Source organism: Arachis hypogaea, chromosome 18 (assembly GCF_003086295.3).
Source record: "Arachis hypogaea cultivar Tifrunner chromosome 18, arahy.Tifrunner.gnm2.J5K5, whole genome shotgun sequence".
Classification (NCBI taxonomy): domain Eukaryota; kingdom Viridiplantae; phylum Streptophyta; class Magnoliopsida; order Fabales; family Fabaceae; genus Arachis; species Arachis hypogaea.
In genome coordinates, this window is record NC_092053.1 from 27632089 (window position 1) to 27650551 (window position 18463).

The window sequence follows — 18463 nt, forward strand, 5'->3', positions numbered from 1 at the left end:
AACTTACTGGCCGTTTAGTAGCACTATCGCATTTCTTACCTCGGATCGCAGACCATTCACCCTATTTCTTTAAAACATTAACAAAGCAAAAGGAGTTCATATGGTCTGAAGAATTTGAACAGGCATTCACCGAACTTAAGGCTATATTATCTTCACCACTAATACTCCAAAAACCAAAGAATGGTAAATCTCTCTATCTATATTTATCTGTTACTAATCATGCTATTAGTTCTGTCATGATAACAGAAAAAGGTAAGCAGCAACACCCAGTATACTTTGAAGGTTGTAGTAGGCTTAGAGAAGGGGGCTTGAATCTATGCTTTTCTTTTAAGTTACTGAAATGACCCTTTAAAGCAAACTTTGAATTCTGATTCTATTTGAACTCAGTAGCAGAAATTTGTGAGACAATTTATTTTTGTCTCATGAATATCAGAAAACAGAACATTGCAGAGAAGAGAGAAGCTAACACCAGCATGTATCCTAGTTTGGTTGCCTTGTGCTATGCAACCTACATCCAATCTCATCCACAACATTGGAGGAATTTCCACTATAGTTAAAAGTATTACATACACCAATTCCACAGGATTGACACAATCCTTTCACACTCAAGTTCTAACCTAACTTGACATTGGTTATGCTAATACCTAACTCTTCACTCTTAGTGATAACCCAACTAAGAAAGGGATACCTCACAGGTACAAGATACAAGACATAGACATACCTAAAGAAATCTAAAAACAACTCTAGGCTTTTCTCTCTAGTGTATCACTCAGCCTCTTTCCACTCATGGCTTTTACTTGAGCTCTCTCAATATGCCTTTTCACTCAAGAAATTACAGAAAGATAAACATTGAAAAACACATTACAATCTGTAAAATATGAAGGATATTGACTTCATCAACAGCCTCTTTGCTATGTGATAAACCAGGTTTGATAGCCTCTGATTCAGTCCTTCATACTGGCGGAATGCTCCTTTAACTAGGAAACACTGTCCAGTTAGATGAACTTCTTCAAAGAGCTCTTTACAGAACAAAACCTCAATACCCTGGTTATCTCTCCTTGGCTTCTGAATGAACAGCAAACCTCTTTTATCTCCTTGCATGTTGCTGGTTTCTTCTTCTTAGGTCAACTCCTTGAGCACTGTGCTTCACCAACCCACAAACTCACTTTTTCTCATTAATCCTCATAGTAGAAACTTTGCTTCTAACTTCCCTTGGTTGACCGAAAGCCTCAAGACAGCAAACACAAAAGGATCTTTCAATGGTAAACCAGATCTCAGCCCTTGAAAACCAACTTGGTCCCCAAGATACATTTGAGACCGTGGATTTACAGCAGAGAAGAACAAACAACATCTTTTTCATGTATCTCAGAATGGATAGGCAGAATGTTGAAGATGAAGAGAGGAAGATCTGATGCATGCAAAAGAAAATGGGTTACCTTTAATCTTTTCTTAAGCTTGATTTGGTTTGATCTTGCTGATTTGACATCTGCCTTTCAAGCTTAATCTCTCTCTCTTTCTTGCTTCTTTGGTGATCAGTTTAGGGAAGAAGCTCTCTCTCTCACTTTTTCTGATTTCTGACCAAGGCACAAAAGTGAACGTTGCTTTTGGTAAAGCAAATGAGAGGGGTTTGCTTGCTGAAATCAAATCAGGCTTGGATCGGGTTATGATTTGCTTGGCCCGTTTTGATTTCTCAGCTTTGTTTCCTTTTGGGCTTCGTTTATGTTATTAACCCATCAGCCTTGTTTCATTTTCCATTCTATTTGGGCTGCTAAATTGAATTTTGGCCTGTAATATTTAATAAATAATTAGCAACATACAATTATTAATAATCAACACTAATTATTTATTTTATCTAAAAATAATGTCATCATTAATTAATTTAGTTAATTTCTTAACTCAACAATCTCCCCCTTGATGACAAACATAATTAAGCAATAACCAAAAAGAATTGTATTTTAGTAAAGTTAGAAAATTTCCCTTTGATTGATGTTTCTTGCTTTAGTGTTGCTCCCCCTTTCTTTTTCAAGAGTAGCTCCCCCTAGATTTATGCTCTCCTCTTTGTTCCTGTTTTACATTGTACTTATAGAGAACACAATAAATAGCTACGCACATTTATCTTGACTAAAGGAGTTTAAGCAAACAACACCACCAAATCAGCCCAACTCAGAACGTATCATGTCAACCAAAGATTAATCAAGGGCAAACCAACAACATATAAAAGCATGTTCCAATAGGCATGCCACTACATTTCCTGCAGCGGCTCAGTTGCAAATCAAAATTTGTATGTTCAAAACTATCAGCCGCATCAATCAAAAATTCACAATTAAGATCACAAAATTCAATACAGTAACAATTCAGCACTTTAAATCCTATTACTCCCCCTTTTTGTCATCAAGGGCGGATAATAAGCAAGATTAACAAAAATATCACTTTAAATCCTGCAGGAAAAATTTAGAGCACAGTTCAAAGTACGAACTAAATTAACAAAAGTGCAGAAGTACTCAGAGTTATTATAGTAATCCAAGACAACAAAAAAGTAGTTCAAGAGAAATAAAAGAAGCAGTTTTTATGAGACAAAACAAGAGCAGACAGAAGCAGCTTCATGAAACAATCCTAGGCATCCAAACTATTTCCCTCCGAATCAGCTTCCTCTTCAACATCAGTGGCAGGATCTTTATCTTGGTTAAGATTGTCAATGAACTTCATAAACATAGCCACTCTATCCCTTGATTGTTGGAGGAAATTCTCATGTTTGCTGGCTAGCTTTCTTTGCTCCTTGCTCATGGCAATCATGTGATTAGATTGGGAGACAAACTCCTGAACAACATCCTTGACCACATTCAGCAGAGCAGATTTTTGGCCAGTAGAGATGGAAGTACCCTCTGTGGAAGGAGGAGGAGATTCATCAGGAATGAACTCTTCATCATCATCATCTAGAACCCTCTCAGATCGAGTAGGTCTTTTTTGCTGTTTCACTGCACCACCTCCCTTTAGATATGAATGTCTATTTTCATAATCCTCATTGGTTAATTCAACACCAAAATGCTCAAATATGCAAGTTAGAAACATGCCATAAGGAAGTGCTTTGTCTTTTTCACTCCTAACAGAGTCAAACATGTATCTAACCATCAAATATGCTAATAAAATTTCTGTTTTGGTGAGAAGGGCATATAAAACAAGAGTGTCAGTGTAGGAATCCCTTTGATATGAACCACTTTGAGGAAGTATGATGTGGTTGACGATTCTGTGCAACAGAGCATGTTCATATCCTAGGGCTTTGTGAGTAGGTGTAATGCCATCAATCAAGGAGACATGTTCACAAATATTAGCCAAAGCATCATTGTAAGAAACACCAACTCCTTCATCCCACTTAACTAAAACATAAGCACAAGGCCCAACATCAGTATACTTCAATGAATCACTGATAGTTTCATTGTTCACAACTATGTCTCGACCCTTTACATATGAGTGAATAGTGCCTTCGTGATATGTCATGTTGGCATAAAACTCTTTGACCAAAAGATGATTCCAGTCCAGAAATTCTAAATTTTCAACAAAAGGAAAGCCTTTCTTTTTCAAAGTTGGTAAATCAGCAAGAAAAGAGGGGCATAGGATACGGTACCTAATAACGCCTTCATAAAAGTCATTGTTTATAGCAGACCTAAATCTAAAAGGATTATAGTTGGAGTGTGATGTCATGAAGTGGGATTTATGAGAAAAATGATCAATGTCAGGTTCTCTAACAGATTTAAGAGGAGCTCGAGTTTTACCTCACTGAGAACGTAATGGAACAGACCTCGACTTGGGTTGATGGGGCTCAGAGGTAGGTTCAGGCGCTGCTGGTCTTTTCCCTTTTGAAGAACTCGGCTTTGATGATCCAGGCCTTGAAGGAGGTTCCTTTTGAGGAGGAGTTGGCTTGGCTGAAGATGGAACCCTAGATGGGTTTTTAGTGCATGCCATAGGATCAGTCCGAGGAGGTGAGGTAGGAGGAGAAGGAGAGGGAGTGAAGGTTTGGTCTTGGGAGCGAGTTGAAGGTTTTGTGGGAAGCTTGTAAACTTTTTCATGAGGAGGCCTTTTAGCAATGGTTTTCTTCCTTATTTGGTTAGTTTCAGGCTTTTGAGGGAAGAGAAGCAGTAAAGATGATGGAGGAAACCGAGGAGTTGTGGAGAAGTTAATAGAGGGAAGAGAGGGAGTGTTGGTAACCGTACCCAAAAGAAGTTTTTCACAAACCATGCAACTACATCACCTTTTGATATGACTTGAAAAGACATGACCTCATAAAAGAAAGATTTTATTTGATTTTAAAATAAAACAGGAAATTAATTTTAAATTTTTAAAACTCTTTTTGAAAAAAATTGAATCAACTTGAAAGCCTTTTTGGACAAGAAACCGAAACACACAAGCTAACAAAAAACAAATATTAAAAAATGTAACATTCATATTGGCCCAGAGGTGGTTTGAATTAAGGAAACATGTAGGACCACCCATGATCTGATTTTTTGAAGTTGGCCCAGATCAACTTTCATTTGCAACAAGCCCAGAACACGCTGATTGAAGGGAACATTCTTCACATGTCCAGAATTGTCTCATACATGTTTATGAGATAAAATGCTCCAGCAAACACATTAGCAATTTTCAAACAGTGAATCATAACTAAAAATACCTAGACTAGTCCTAAGCATGCAGAATCTGTCCTCAGGCAGTGGTTTAGTGAAAATGTCTGTCAATTGCTCTTCTGATTTAACAAATTGAATGCTAATATCTCCTTTTTGAACATGTTCTCTTATTGAATGAAATTTAACTTCAATGTGTTTAGTCCTAGAGTGCAAAACTGGATTTTTAGAAATATTAATGGCACTCATATTATCACACAACATGAGAATATTTTCAGCATTTAACTTGTAACCAGTAAGCTGTGTTTTTAACCACATAAGTTGAGAACAACATGAGGAAGCAGCTATATACTCAGCATCTGCTGTGGACAAAGCCACTGTTGGCTGCTTCTTACTTGACCAAACATTCAAGGACTTTCCAAGGAAGCAACATAAGCCTGAAGTGCATCTCCTATCAACTCTATCACCGGCAAAATCTGCATCACAATAACCAACTGCAGAGAAATCATCAATCTTAGGATACCAAAGACCAAAATTGGATGTGCCATGAACATATCTAATGATCCTCTTAACTGCAGAAAGATGTGACTCTTTTGGTTTAGATTGGAACCTTGAACACAATCCAACATTTTGTACAATATCGGGTCTAGAGGAAGTTAAGTACATAAGAGAACCAATTATTCCTCTATACCTAGTCTCATCCACATCTTTCTCAATTTCTCCCTTGTCTAATTTTGAATTAGGGTGCATGGGAGTTCCCATAGGTTTGGCATTTTTCATACCAAACTAATTCCTTGGCATACTTTTCTTGATGAATGAAAATACCTTTTTCAGTTTGTTTAATTTGTAGCCCAAGGAAAAAATTAAGTTCACCCATCATACTCATGTCAAATTCACTTGTCATGAGTTTTGCAACTTCAGAACAAAGGGATTCATTGGCTGATCCAAAAATAATGTCATCAACATATATTTGGACAAGAATGAAGGAATCATTAGAATTCTTGATAAATAGAGTTGTGTCTATGGTGCCTCTTTGAAAATCATTTTTTAAAAGAAAAGAGCTAAGTCTCTCATACCAAGCTCTAGGAGCTTGTCTTAAACCATAGAGAGCTTTCGATAATTTGAAAACATGATTAGAATGCTCTTTATTTTCAAAACCAGGTGGATGCTCCACATACACTTCTCTATCTATCACACCATTCAAAAATGCACATTTCACATCCATTTGATATAGTTTAAAACCACAAAATGCAGCATAAGCTAAGAGAAGTCTTATGGCTTCCATTCGGACAACAGGGGCAAAGGATTCATCAAAGTCTATTCCTTCTTCTTGGTCATATCCTTGTGCCACTAGCCTTGCTTTGTTTCTTGCAATGCTACCATCCTCTCCCAGCTTGTTCCGAAAAATTCACTTGGTTCTGGTCACTTTCTTTCCATTTGGTCTAGGAACCAATGTCCAAACTTAGTTCTTCTCAAACTCTTGGAGCTCATCTTCTATTGCCTTTACCCAAGAAAGGTCACTAAGGGCTTCCTTAATATTTTGAGGCTCCATTTGAGAAAGAAGGGCAATGTTTGTTCGTTCATTTTCTTTTCTTGTTGAAGACCGAGTTCTAACTCCATGAGAGACGTCCCCAATGATAAATTCCTCAGGATAATTCTTCAAGAATCTCCATTCACGAGGTTTGGTGGACTTGGAGGCAGATTCAGATACCAAAGGATTCTGGGTGCTGCTTGCTTCAGGATTTCCTTCAGATTCATGAGACAAAATGGAATTGTCTCTTGAATTTTCAGCAACAACAATTTCTGGTTCAGCTTGAACAGAATTTTCATTTTCTTGATTTTGCACAGTTTGAACGTCCTTTTGAGCTTGATTTCCTGCATCACAATCTTCCAAAATATTTTGCACCAAGTTAGTATCACAAAATGTAACATGTATGGACTCCTCAATAATCCTAGCATCTTGATGATAAACTCTATATGCTTTACTAGTTGTGGAATATCCTACAAACAAATACTCATATGCCTTTGGATCAAATTTACCCAAACTGTCCTTGTTATTTAAAACAAAACATTTTCATCCAAAGATGTGCAAGTAGTCTAAGTTTGGTGGGTAACCTTTCCAAAGTTCATAAGGGGTTTTTTTCAAAAAATTTCCTTATGATTGTTCTATTCAAAATGTGGCAAGCTGTGTTAACCGCTTCAGCCCAAAGGAATTTTGGAACATTACTCTCACAAAGCATAGCTCTTGTCATTTCTTGTATGCTTCTATTTCTTCTTTCCACAACACCATTTTGTTGGAGTGTTCTTGGACAAGAGAAGTTGTGAGATATTCCAAATTCCTCACAAAAGGATTCAAATAAATTGTTTTCAAATTCAGTTCCATGGTCACTTCTTATAAAAGAAATCTTTAAATCCTTTTCATTTTGAATTTTCTTGCAAAAAGGTTCAAATGTCGAAAAGGCTTCATTTTTGTGTGCAAGAAATAAAACCCAACCAAACCTAGTATAGTCATTCACAATCACTAAACCATAATGTTTACCACCTAGGCTTTGAGTTCTTGTTGGACCAAATAAATCAATGTGTAGCAACTCAAGTGGTCTTTTAGTAGAGATGTCTTTCTTTGGTTTAAAAGAACTTTTTGTTTGTTTTCCCATTTGGCAAGCATCACAAGTGATGTCTTTGTCAAACTTTATCAAAGGAAGACCTCTTACTAATTCTTTCTTTACAAGTTTGTTTATTTGAAACATACTTGCATGGCCCAATCTCTTGTGCCATAACCACTTTTCAGATTCTTTAGAATGAAAACAAGCTATATTTTGATCCTTTAGTTCATCAAGAGTAAGTCCATACACATTATTAAAATGCTTGGCAACAAAAAACACTTCATTTGTCTTTTCATTTATAACACATCATTCAAGCCTTTTGAAAGTCACTAAATATCCTAAGTCACACAGCTGACTTATACTCAAAAGATTGTGCTTTAAACCACATACCAAAAATACATCATCAATGAAAGTAGATTGTTCATTACCTACTTTTCCAACAGCAATTATTTTACCTTTACCATCATCTCTAAAGGTCATAAAACCTTCATCATACTTGTTTAGTTTGATGAAGTAAGTTGACCTTCCAGTCATGTGCCTTGAGCATCCACTATCTAAGTACCACATATCCTTTTTGTTCTTGGATGCTAGGAAAATCTGCATGAAAAGCTTCAAATAACCTTAGGTATCCAAATTAATTTGGATCCTTTGAAGTTAATCCATCTTGGTTGCCCAAGTACATTGAAATCACAAACAACATTATAAATTTTGTTTCCCACAACTCTCTTTTCAATGAAACATTGTGCATAAGAGTGACCAAATTTCTTGCAATTTACACAATGATTTTCTGATGTGTATTACCGAAATTGAGGTGAGTTATTTTGCTGGAAATGATTAAAGGGCTGAAATTTTCTGGTTTTTAGAAGAGGTGCATTTCTTTTGACAAATTGATTTCTATTAAAGTTGTTCCTCTTTGCAAGAACTTTTTCACCAGAATTTTTTTGAACTTTTGGGCTTTTCGAATATGAGGTTTTGTTGTAAAATGGTGGTTTCTTGAAAGCAACCTCATTTTTCGAAATGTACCCCAAACCTGGCCTGTTTGAACTAGGTTCGGTTCTTGGTGAAGGCTCAGTTTCATTTGTGTATACTTCATCAAATTTTTCTTCAAATGTTGGAACATATCCAATACCAGATTTGTTTAGTGTGGATTTTGTATTTGATGAAGATGGCACAAATTTCATAGAGAAATCATTGAAAACTGCACTTTCCTTGGCTATATAACATAAACTAGATTTTTCAAATAATGGTCTTTGGCTTGAGAGTAATCTGTCCAAGTTACTAGAACTTTGAGTAAATTTTGCTAAGTCACCATTAAGTCTTTTAATCATATCATTTAATCTTTCATTTTCAGCAATTAACTCATGAGAAGGATCCACAATGTGCTTTCCTTTTAATTTTTCAAGTTCAGATTTTAGAAATCTGTTTTCTTCAATGATGTCCAAAGCACATTCAGTTTCCTTCATTTTTTCTTTTAAAAAATTATCTTCAGCTCTTAACACATCTCTTTTAGATCTGTACTCATTGTACTTGTCTAGAAGTTTTGAGGTGTTTAAAGTAAGATCATCAATAATAGCATGTAAATCATCCATAGAAAAGTCAAAGTAATTTACCTCATCAAAATTATTGTTTCCAACCATGAAGCAGTCTTTATCTTCACCTTCAGAATCTTCTTTCTTATTGGAGTTGTTCTCAAGATCCTCCCAAGCTGCCATGAGTACTCTCTTCTTGTCTTTCTTTCCTTTGTCCTCTTTCTTGAGCTTTGGACAGTTTAGCTTGAAATGTCCAGCCTCCTTGCAATGATGACACGTTACCTTGCTCAAGTCCATCTTGTGTTCCTTTGAGCTTGAACCCTTGTATTTGTCCTTGTTCTTCATCATCCTTCTAAATCTCCTAGCAAAAAAACATAAGTTCATCATCTGAAATACCATTAGTAGACTCACTCTCTTTTGGTTCTATTTATGACTTGAGGGCTATTCCCTTTTTCTTTGAGTCTGGGTTTGTATGTGTGGTTTCATAGGCAAGGAGTTTTCCTCTCAACTCGTCATAGGTTATAAGGCTTAGGTTGTTGCTCTCGGTTAGGACAATGACAGTAGTTTTCCATTCTTTTGTGAGGCTTCTAAGGAGTTTTCTCACTAGGATTTGTTCTGAATAGTTTGTACCCATAGCATCAAGGTTGTTGATTATGATTGAGAATATCTCAAATGCTTTATCAATGCTTTCTCCATCCTTCATGTTGAACATCTTGTATTCTTTTTTGCAGTATATCAATCCTCGTTTCTTTGACCTGTTTTGTGCCTTCGTGTGTAACCTGGAGTTTTTTCCAGATTTCTTTGACTGTCTTACATATAGACACCTTTCGGTACTCTTCAAAGCTGATAGCACAGTGAAGAAGGCTGATGGCTTTAGCATTCAGCTCCATCTTCTTCTTGTCATCCTCATTCCATTCAGCTTCTTCTTTTGGAGTCACCACTCCATCAGCACTTGTTTTTGTTGGAATTTTGGGACCGCTCATAACAATCTTCCATATGTTGTAGTCAATGAATTGGATGAAGATCCTCATCCTCTATTTTCAGTAGGCATAGTTCTTCCCGTTGAAGAAAGGAGGCCTATTGTTTGACTGGCCTTCAGTGATGGTGTAGGCAACTGTGGTTGTGCCCAAGTTGTTCGCCATTGGATCTTTGCTCCAAGCGGTTAAGCTTGATTCTTGAGACCTTAGCTCCTGATACCAATTGAAGGTTGTAGTAGACTTAGAGAAAGGGGGCTGAATCTATGCCTTTCTTTTAAGTTACTGAAATGACCCTTTAAAGCAAACTTTGAATTCTGATTCTGTTTGAACTCAGCAGCAGAAATTTGTGAGACAATTTATTTTTCTCTCATGAATATCAGAAAACAGAACATTACAGAGAAGAGAGAAGCTAACACTAGCATGTATCCTAGTTCGGTTGCCTTGTGCTATGCAACCTATATCCAATCTCCTCCACAACAACGGAGCAATTTCCACTATAGTTAAAAGTATTACATACACCAATTCCACAGGATTTACACAATCCTTTCATACTCAAGTTCTAACCTAACTTGACATTGGTTATGCTAATACCTAACCCTTCACTCTTAGTGCTAACCCAACTAAGAAAGGGATACCTCACAGGTACAAGATACAAGACATAGACATACCTAAAGAAATCTGAAAATAACTCTAGAATTTTCTCTCTAGTGTATCACTCAGCCTCTTTCCACTCATGGCTTTTACTTGAGCTCTCTCAATATGTCTTTTCACTCAAAAAATTACAGAAAGATAAACATTGAAAAGCACATTACAATCCGTAAAACATGAAGGAGATTGACTTCATCAACAGCTTCTTTGCTATGTGATAAACCAGATTTGATAGACTCTGATTCAGTCCTTCATACTGGCAGATTGCTCCTTTAACTAGAAAACATTGTCCAGTTAGATGAACTTCTTCAAAGAGCTCTTTACAGAACAAAACCTCAATACCCTGGTTATCTCTCCTTGGCTTCTGAATGAACAGCAAACCTCTTTTATCTCCTTGCATGTTGCTGGTTTCTTCTTCTTAGGTCAACTCCTTGAGCACTGTGCTTCACCAACCCACAAACTCACTTTTTCTCATTAATCCTCAGAGTAGAAACTTTGCTTCTGACTTCCCTTGGTTGATCGAAAGCCTCAAGACAGCAAACACAAAAGGATCTTTCAATGGTAAACCAGATCTCAGTCCTTGAAAACCAACTTGGTCCCCAAGATACGTTTGAGATCATGGATTTACAGCAGAGAAGAATAGACAATATCTTTCCCATGTATCTCATAATGGATAGGTAGAACGTTAAAGATGAAGAGAGGAAGATCTGATGCAAGTAAAAGAAAATGGGTTACCTTTAATCTTTTCTTAAGCTTGATTTGGTTTGATCTTGCAGATTTGACATCTGCCTTTCAAGCTTTATCTCTCTCTTTCTTGCTTCTTTGGTGATTAACTTAGGGAAGAAGCTCTCTCTCTCACTTTTTCTGATTTCTAACCAAGGCACAAAAGTGAACATTGCTTTTGGTAAAGCAAATGAGAGGGGTTTGCTTGCTGAAATCAAATCAGGCTTGGATCGGGTTATGATTTGCTTGGCCCGTTTTGATTTCTCAACTTTGTTTCCTTTTGGGCTTCGTTTATGTTATTAACCCATCACCCTTGTTTCATTTTCTATTCTATTTGGGCTGCTAAATTGAATTTTTGCCTGCAACATTTAATAAATAATTAGCAACATACAATTATTAATAATCAACACTAATTATTTATTTTGCCCAAAAATAATATTTGTCATCATTAATTAATTTAGTTAATTTCTTAACTCAACATACTTTGTCAGCAAATCTCTACAAAATGCTGAATTAAGGTACTCAAAAATTGAGAAGCTGGCTAATAGACCACTATTTTATGGTGTATCTTGTGTTCAATTGAGTGGTTTCATCAAGTCTTTACCCACTTATTCATATGATTTGCATGATTTTACAACTCCTTCCTAGTTTTGTTCTATGGTTGAGAACTTTCTTCCTAAAGCCTTAATTTGTGTATTTTAATTCTCCTTTATACCATTCGATGCCGTGATCCGTGTGTTAAGTGTTTCAGGCTTTATAGGGCCGGAATGGCTTAGAGGATGGAGAGGAAGCTTGCAAAAATGGAAGGAGCACAAGAAACAAATGAGACAACCAGCGAGTATCGACGCGCATGCATGGCTCACGCGTGCGCGTGATCTGGAGATTTTACAAGCGACGCGTGCACGTACCTGACGCGTACGCATGGATTGGAGTTCTGCAAGACGACGCGTGCGCGTGCCTGACGCGTACGCGTGACAAGGAAATTCGCCAAATGACGTGCACGCGTGACCTACGCGTATGCGTGACATGCGCGATCTGCAGAAATAACAGAAAATACTGGGGGTAATTTCGGACCGAGTTTTGACCCAGTTTCTGGCCCAGAAACACAGACTAGAGCCAGGAAACGTGCAGAGACTCAAGACACATTCTCATTAGCATAGTTTTAGATTTTTAGATCTGAATCTAGAGAGAAAAATTACTCTTCCTCTAGGTTTTCTTTACATTCATAGTTTTATAGTCTTATGCTTTCGCTTTTGGATATGAAGAGTCATTACCTCCGTTGAAGATACTATTCTAGTTTGTTTTCTTATTCCCTTATTATTCCATATTCTTAATTCTTGTTTAGAGTTACAATTGGATTGTTTTTAGAATTTATTAATGCAAGCAGTATTTTTCCATTTAAATTTTATTATTTGTTTAATTACTTCCAATTAATTTAATTGTTATGTCTCTTTTCTATTTCCTACTCCCAACAACGAAGATGGTATCCATGTTGATGGAGTAGACTCCCAACTTGACATGGGGGTTGATTAAAAAGAGACACTTGAGTTGGAATACTCAAGTGATTAGTTAAATTGGAAGTTGTTGGCTAATTCTCTATTTACTAACGCTAGACCTTCCCAAGGGAGAGGACTAGGATTTGTGAATAAGAGTTAGCTCAATCACTTGACTTTTCTTTATTTAGTAAGGGTTAACTAAGTGAAAACAACAACCTCTTTATACTACACATGAGAAAATTTCAACAAGGATAGAACTTTCAATTAATCATTCCCCAGTCAAGGCTTTTTATTTTGAATAATATAAATCTCTTTTAATTTTCATTACAATAAATTACAATTATTTATTTTTCTGTCATTCAACTCTCAAAATTTCTCGGAAAACTCCTGATTAATAAATTAGTACCCTTTTTGTCAACTCGTTCGGAGACGACCTGGGACTCATACTCCCAGTATTTTTATTTTAATTTTGTGACAACCTTTCTAAATTGATGAGCGGATTTTTGTTGGTTAAGAACTATACTCGCAACACTGTTCTTATATTATAAATTTTTGGCCCTAGCTCTTGTTACCACAGCAAGACGTCTCAGAAACTATTTTCAAAGCTACACTATCATAGTCCGGACAAAATACCCTCTAAGACAAATTCTAACACGACTTGAGCTTGATAGAAGATTAATTAAATAGTCTATAAAGCTCTTGGAATATGACATCCAATACCAAGCACAAGGAGTTATCAAGTCATAAGAACTAGCTGACTTCATAGCAGAACTCACACTCGATGAGCCTTCCTCATGTGAGGAGGTATGGACGTTATACGTCTAGGGAGCTTCAAACATGCAAGGTATGTAATATTACTTGAAAATGGCAAAGGACTGGCCATAGAGCAATCTCTACAATTCACTTTTTACGCCAGCAACAACCAAGCAGAATATGAAGCACTTATAGCTGGTCTCAGGTTAGCTAATACCCTTGGAATAACACACCTCAATATCAAATATGATTCCTTATTGGTCGTACAATAAGTAACAAGTAACTTTCAGGTAAAAGATACACTATTAGAAAAGTATAATTCTATTGTGCACAATCTTATATCTTGCTTTTCAAAATTTGAAATACTCCATATACCCCAAAAACAAAATTGCCGAGCTGATATTCTATCAAAATTGACAACTATCAGAAGTTTAACCCATCAGCCGAGCCTATCACAACTAACACTGGATGAGCCCAGTGTTACATTAACAAATGTTTGAGCATTTTACAGAAAAAGACTGGTGAAGACTATTTATACAATATTTACAAATAGGAATAGTATCAGAGAATATCCAAGACAAAAGGCATTTCAAAAAGAGATCTAATTTCTTTACAATGGTGGGGCCAAATTATGCAAACGAGGTTTCACAAGACCACTATTAAAATGTCTCAATAGAGACGATGCCAACCTCACCATGGACAAAGTCCATGAAGGTGTTTGCAGCACACACATAGGAGGAAGAAGCTTGGCCTCCAAAATACTAAGAGCAGGGTACTATTGGCCTACACTACAAAAAGATTGCATGAACAAGGTCAAACATTGTGATCATTGCCAGCGCCACGCACCTATCATCCACAACCCAGCTGAGCAATTACACACATCGGAGGTAAGCTGGCCTTTTAGTAAGTGGGGGATGGATATCCTCAGCTCTTTTCTCATAAGCACCAGGTCAGGTTAAATTCTTAATTGTTGCTATAGATTATTTCACTAAATGGATAAAGGCTATACCTTTGGCAAAAATCAATTCCGAAAAATAATATCTTTTGTTTGGAAGAACAACATATGGAGATTTGGTATACGTCATTCCATTATCACTGATAACGATAGACAATTTATAGATAAAAAATTCACAATTTTTTTACAAAACTTTAGAATCATTCATCAAAAGTTCATCTGTAGAACACCCACAAACTAATAGTCTAGCTAAGGCCACTAATAAAGTCATATTGCAGGCACTTCGAAAAAAATTGGACGACTCTAAAGGACAATGGATCGAGCTCATTCCAGAAATTCTGTGGAGTTATAACACAACAGAACACTCATCAACTAAAGAGACTCCTTTTCGATTAGTATATGATTGTGACACTATGATACCAGTCAAAGTATCACATCAATCCAACCGAATGCAAAGCATCACCAACGACGCAAATGCCGAGCTAAGAACAACCGAGCTCGACCTAATAGAAGAAATTCGAGAAAAATCACTAATCCAACAACACGATACTCAACTTCCTATAGCTTGAAAGTACAATAAAAGAATCAAGCCGAGGTCATTCCATGAAGGAGACCTCGTCCTCAGAAAAACAGAAGAAGCCCGAAAACCACCAAGACATGGGAAACTCATGCTAATTGGGAAGGCCCTTTCCGAGTATCCGAAGTCGTCGGACGAGGAGCATACAAGCTACAAATCTTAGTAGGCAATGAAGTTTTACTATAGCTAATCCTATAAGTTAGGACAAGGTAATATACTATTTTCCTACTACCAGATTTTTTTTCCTAAGTTGGGTTTTGCTGGAGAGGTTTTAATGAGACACACTGATGAACTGAAGATTGATGGTTTAGAATTCACAATAAATTCTCCTTGTAAGTATAGTTTCTAACCAAGCAATCATCCTTTCATACAAAAGTTTTGGTTGTCACAAGTAACAAAACCCAATAAATTTATAACCGAAGTATTTAAACCTCGGGTAGTCTTCTCAAGGAGTTGCAGGGCAGTATGATTTATTATTGGTTATGGAAAATTATTTATTTTTGGGTTTTTGGAAATAAGGAACAAGTAATTTAAATGACGAGAAAAATAAATTAATAATAATAAAATCTCTTGGCAAGGTATAAGAAATTGAAGTCATATCCTAATTATCCTTATCAGGTGTGAAGAGAATTGGATTCAGCTCCCACTTTTAATTAACCCTTGCTAAACAAAAGAAAGTCAAGTAGACAAATTAATTTGATCCTCAGGTCCTAGTTAACTCCTATAGAGAGACTAGAGTTATTGGAGTACAAATTAACCAGCAAAGAATTCCAATTCCAATCAACAGCTGAGTTTGATAACTCAAGTGTTATAAATTACTCAACCAAAGCCAAAAGGGAAAAATAAATCTAAGTTAAATTAAAATCATTCATAAATAGAATAAGACAATTATTAGTCTGAAATACCTCAAATTATATTAAATAGAACATTCAAATCTTAACATGGAAGAGTTCATAATCCAATTTGGGAATATAAGTAATTAACAAATAAAATCATTAGAATATCTAAAAGTAGAAGAGAATTATAAAGTAAAAGGAATATTGAACCTGACGTTGAAGTAATTAACCATAAAGTAAAAGAAATCCTAAAATTGAGAGAAATCCTAATCCTAATCCTAAGAGAGAGGAGAGAACTTCTCTCTCTAAAAACTACATCTAAAACCTAAAATTGTGAAAAATGAATGTTTTCTGCGTCTATCCCTTTGATTCCTCCATTCTCTGGCTTATATTCTGTGTTTCTGGTTTGGATTTGGGCCGAAAAAGGATCCAGAAATCGCTGGCGGCGTTTTCTGCAGATTCTTGTACGTGGCGTCTGTCACGCGTTCGCGTCATCTGGGAGTTTTTCTTATCACGCGTACACGTCGGTCACGCGCATGCGTCAATTGTGTTCTGCTCAAGGCGCGCGTCCCGGTCATCCACGCGTTCGCGTCGCTGCATTTTCGCGCTAGGCACACGTTCGCGTCGTCCATGCGTTCGTGTCGCTGCCTTTTCTTCAAAACTCAATTTTTGTGCTTTCCTTCCATTTTTGTATATTTCCTTTTATCCTTTGAGTCATTCCTGTCCTGTGAGATCTGAAAATACTTAACACACGAATCGCGGCATCGAATGGTAATAAAAGGATAATTAAGATTAATATTTTTAAAGCATAGAAAACATATTTTTCACATATATCATAAAATAAGGAAGGGAAAGTAAAACCATGCAATTTACATGAATAAGTGGGTGAAGGATTGATAGAAACACTCAATTTGAGCACAATTTATATCATAAAATATGGGTTTATCAACCTCCCCACACTTAAACAATAGCATGTCCTCATGCTAAATCCAAGAGAAAGAGTGATGTTAGAATGGTGGAATCTCATGCAATGCAATCTATTCTAAATGCAAACTACCTACAGGAATCATGCAATTTTAATTATCACCCACCTATATATATAGAGCTTACATGTGGTTAATCTAATTCATATTTTCAAGGAATTATATATGTATAGCCAAACCTAAATATTTGTTAAAGCACTGTCACAATTGAGTTGGGTAAAAACAATTTTTAAACTTGTAAGACAATTAACTAATTAAATAGAGATATATGGTGATGAGCTATTGAACCCTCACTGGATTTGTGTTTACTCTCTAGTCACTCAGTGTTTGGGGTTAATCACTCTATTCTTTTCTATTCTTGCTTTCTAAAACTTTGTTCTTCATCTAACCAATCAACAAATATTGAATATAGATATACAAAGATCATGAGGTCTTTCAAAGGTTGTAATGGAGCCAAGGTAAAGGTAGGGGTATATTTATAAGGTTAAGTGAGCTATAAGTTGAATCCTTAATTAGTCTAAGATCTCACCTAACATATACATATTCTATATAATTTATGACCTCCTTGGGGTTCCCAATTTTTTTTTCTTTCTTAATACATACTCATGTACCAATTTCATTTTTGATTCTTATCTCATGTGCATTGATTTCTTTACTAAACTTACCATTGGGGTAATTTTGTCCCCTTATTTACTTATTTAGCTAAAAAAAAAATTTTTTTAGTCTTTTTGAAATATAAACAGAACATATATCAATGTACATGGTATTTTTATTTATTTTGATTTTATATGAGTATGCTCCCAAAACCCTTATTATCTTATTGAGTTAATCCTTTTCCTATCAACTCGTGTTCCCATGTTTCCCTATACTTAGTGGATACACAATCTCTATCTTAAGCTAACCAAGGATTTAACTTGGGGTATTTAATTTATTTTTCTGCTTAAGGCTAGTAATGTGGTTATAGAACAAGAGGGGATTAAAAGCTCAAGGGGCTAACAAGGGTGATGTAAAAGGGTAAGCTTATTTGGGATAAGTGAGAAAAATTTAAATGATGGCATCAATCATCTCTTGGTATGTATCTATATTCTATATTGGACATATAGATTAAAACAAAGTAAAGATTACCAGAATAAAAAAGAAGGGCAAACACACAAACAAAATAATTATGGTTAAATAATGTAACCATACAGATAGGCTCAAAAACTTACAGGTTGTGTGTTCTCTAGCTCAAAAACCATATATCAGTTATGTATGTCATGCAAGTAGAAATCAAGGGTTTCTATTATTCTCAATGTGAATCTTAGGGTGGCCCTTAAAATCTTAGTGTTCTTCCTTGAAAATGTTGTGTAAATTAACTAATCATTTATTGCTATATATATACAGTGTGTGGATTGTTGTGATTCCATTACACTAAAGTCTTTAGTTTACTCTTTTTATTTTCAATTAATCCAAGTTATCGTATGCCAAAAGGGTAAACTAAACTAATTAATCTATATGTTCTATATCACAACTTAATAACTAAAATTGCAACTAGACTAAACTAAATATCTAAGATAAGTATATAAACTAAAGTGCAAAATGCAGAAATACTGTAAAAATACAAAAAAATGTGCAAGTACTGAAAGACAAGATAAGATAAAAATAAAAATAAAGATAAAAATACAGAAAAATAAGCAAAATAGGATAAAAAGTGTCTGAAGAGTGGTTCACCAAAATAGTATGCCAGAGATGGCGACCTCCCCATACTTAAATGATAGCATCGTCCTTGAT